We start from the raw sequence: 3,553 nt of genomic DNA, 5'->3' as shown, positions 1-3,553 counted from the left end.
GTCTCTATCACAACTACTCAGCCTGCTGTAGTCGCATGGAAGCAGCCACAGATAGTGCATAAATGATGGCAGTGTTCCAGTGAAACTTCATTTACAAAAACAGGCAGTGAGCTGGCTTCAACCCATCAGCTATAGTTTGATGACTCCTGAAATAGACTAATAGAACAAATCAGAATGTCCAGAAATATTCCCATACTTAGGAGGATAGTTTTTGACAGAAGGGCTAAATAATCCAATGAGGGGAAAAGAAAGTCTTTCCACATGTAGTGCTGCAACAACCCGACAAGTGTACGGGAAATAGTGAACCTTGACCCCTACCTCAAACTGCACAAAAATTCATTTGAAACGGATCATACATGTAAAGTAAAGGCAAAAATTATAATGCCATTAGAAGAAAACACTGGAGAATACCTTTGTTTCCTTGGCAGGTGGCAAAGATTTCTTAGAAAGCGTCAAGTGCTAAACATAAAAGAAAAAATTGATAAATTAGATTTCATAAAAAACAAAAATTTCTGCCCATCAAAAGATACTTTAAAAATGAATAGCAAGTCCCAGACTGGGAAAAAATATTTGCAATATGTAAACCTGACAGGGGACTTTTATTTAGAATACACAAAGAACTCCAACAAATCAATGTAAAGAGACAAACAACCCAATAAAAATGGATAGCAGACTTGCACAGATACTTCAAAAAAACATACATAAATGGTCAATAGCACATGAAAAGCTGTGTCCTGTTGTGGGGAAAAGGTTGGTATGTTTCAGGTGTATGTGACATAGGTGTATCACATTAGGGAGAAGCTTACCTTTGCTTTATTATCCTTATTTGGAATTAACCACGGTTTGAAGAGGTGGTTACAGGTGCCAAGCTGACAAGGGGTAGACTGTGATGGGTTTGAAGGTATCGACTTGGCTACGCTGAACTACATTTCCCGGAATTCCCTTCCCTGTATGTTTCCAGTTAGAGTGGGCTTGAAGAGACATTTTGCACAAGATTTGGTGGTTGGAAATGAAGCAGCATAGATATTGTTTTTATGTGTGGAAGGTGGTGCAAGGGCACCAGGATGCTCATGCACGTTGTTGCTTCTCTGTTGGCTCATCTTGGCGTGAGGCAGCAGCTGGACCTGCAGCTGATCCACCTTCCTTTGGACACTCCTTCAGCTTCTCTGACTCCTGGACCAGGTGTGCGTTATCTCCATGACGAAGGGAGCCCACTTCTCCCGCAGAACTCTCATGTCATCAAAATTGCAGGCACTGAGAGACACTGACATGAGTTCTGGTTGGTTCTCGCGGGTTTATCTCATGCTCCTGGATTCTGGTTTGCCCTGCAGATGTCAAGCTCCAGCATCAGACAGACAACAGCATTACAGAGACAATTCAACCGGTACCCACGATAGTGGTGTAGGGTCAAACAATTCACAATTATGCATAGAATCTTCTATAAGTACTACTTCTGACTGAACCCTGCTTGATCCAGAATCATCCCATGAAACTGCTTCCTGACATCATCCTGGTTTCCTGAGGAAGGCTTCCTCCACTTTTCTTCACCTCAGTCGCGTCCTCCAAAGCCTTCTGGAGAACCAACCTGAGGGCCTGCCACCGCAGCCTCTGATGACCAAAGGAACGAAAAAAAAGTAGATGCTGGGGTTGGCACTGCTGTTAACACCAGAGAGGATCACCCCAGTCCTTCTAAGACAATATGAGAACATGTTGGAATCTGTCTGAATCCAGTACAGCAGAAACCATTGGAAGCCAAAGGGCAGGCCGCAGAGGAGGAAGACCAGCACTGTGAGCAGGATGACCACATAGAGCCTGGTCAGCTGCATCTGCCAGGAGCTACAGAGGATCCTGACCAGCAGGGCCAGGCTGGATCCAGAGAGAACCACCACCAAGAAAATCAGCCACGTGGTAGTGATGAAATCAAATACTGGACATCTAACACGGTCACAATCCCTAAACAGGAAGCCACAGTAGTTTCCTTCCAGAACATTCAGCAGCAGGGACAGGGCCTAGAGCAGGGCACACACGACAGCTGACATGTGTCTGGGGTGGCAGTGGTACCAGATGGGACAGAGGATGTACAGGCAGTGCTCGGTGCTAATGGGGGTGAGAATGCTCAGGCCCACAATGTAGGCAAAGTTTGACAGAGTGGTGAAAAAGCTGGGGATGGAGATGGAGAGGGAATGGAAGGAGTTGATGAGTTCCTCCAGGGGACGTATAATCTGGCAGCTGAGGAAGACGAAGAGGATGTCAGCTCTGACCACGTTGAGGATGTAGATGGAGAAGGCATTCCTCTTCATGTGGAAGCCCAGGAGCCAGAGGACAACCGCGTTTCCTGGAAGCCCGACCAGGGCGATGATGACCACCAACAGGGCCGGGATCAGAGTCTCCATGTTGAAAGCAAGGACTTGGTCACTTCCATTTATTGGTGTGAATTTGGTCCTCCAGGCTGAGATGGTCGGATCCACGCTCAGAAACCCTCCACTGGTGCCCCTGGGAACAGAAACAAGATCTGAGCACCTGCCATATGGTCACTGATTCTCACGGCCACCCCGCTGCGTGGGAACTACTGCCCCCATGTTACAGAGGAGGGAAATGGAGGCTTGCAAAGATTAAGATACTTACCGAAGGCCTCATAGCCTTGGAGTCCTAGAACCTAGATTCAAACCTAGTTCCCTCTAACTCTAAAATCCTGGGCTCTCTCTACTGCGCGGACCCTCTACTGACGTGAGAATGTCCTGTAGTCTGATCATACCCCACAACACCACTCACTGTCCATAGGTTATGTCGTGTCCCCAGAATTTCCTGAAGAAGGATGAGAAAAGTCTGGGATAAGATCTAAGAGACCAGGAGGGCTATGGGCCCAACGTTACTTCTGTTCTGGGCCAGAAATTTCCTCTCAGGTGCAGGAATTCAGAAAGACACAGAGATGACCACAGACCACCCTCATCACTGAGAGTGGCCCGTCTACCGAGGAGAAAGAAGACCATGCTTTAGGGACGTGAGGGGAATATGCTAGGACAGGTGTGAGGATGGCTGGGCCAGGTGGGCTAGAAATGGCTCAGTGAGTCAGCTCTGTGACACAGGAGCACTTTTCATACTCCCAGTGCCTGGCTCTGTGTGCAGCACACAGGGTGTTCTCAGTAAGTATTTATTCAATGAATGAGGAGCCTAATGAAGTGGAAGATTTGAGTTAAATGTAAAAAAAATGAAAACACAATTAAAGACACTAGAACACAGACGTGTAATGAGATGAAGAAAATTTCACTCATCATAATTCTTTTTGTGGAGAGCTCTGTGTGTGTTTAGAAGAACTACTTATGCGCCCAAATAACTTATGCTGACCACTGATGTGACTTTGAAGGGAGGACTCAACATGGCTTTGCTGAGCACCTAGAATCATTTTGGTGCACAAGTTGGGGGTAGGATTGGGGCTGAGCTGATACAGGGGAGGAAGAGTACGTGAGGGTGAGGTCTGAGGGCCAGTGAAATGAGGCACTTGAAGTTTGGGAGTATCTATGGGGGACTCTTAGGTGGGATGCTGTGGTATGTG

General features: G+C 46.8%; 1 pseudogene; it reads right to left on the bottom strand.

Moving 5' to 3' along the window:
* Positions 1-1,479: 1,479 nt before the first annotated feature.
* Positions 1,480-2,408, bottom strand: LOC147916545 (mas-related G protein-coupled receptor member X2-like; annotated as a pseudogene).
* Between the last annotated feature and the right edge of the window lie 1,145 nt (positions 2,409-3,553).

This window comes from Ceratotherium simum, chromosome 7 (genome assembly GCF_057802395.1).
Source record: "Ceratotherium simum simum isolate JZ-2026a chromosome 7, ASM5780239v1, whole genome shotgun sequence".
Classification (NCBI taxonomy): Eukaryota; Metazoa; Chordata; class Mammalia; order Perissodactyla; family Rhinocerotidae; genus Ceratotherium; species Ceratotherium simum.
Note: the sequence above shows the minus strand (reverse complement) of the source record. Positions and strands in the feature narration are given on the sequence as shown.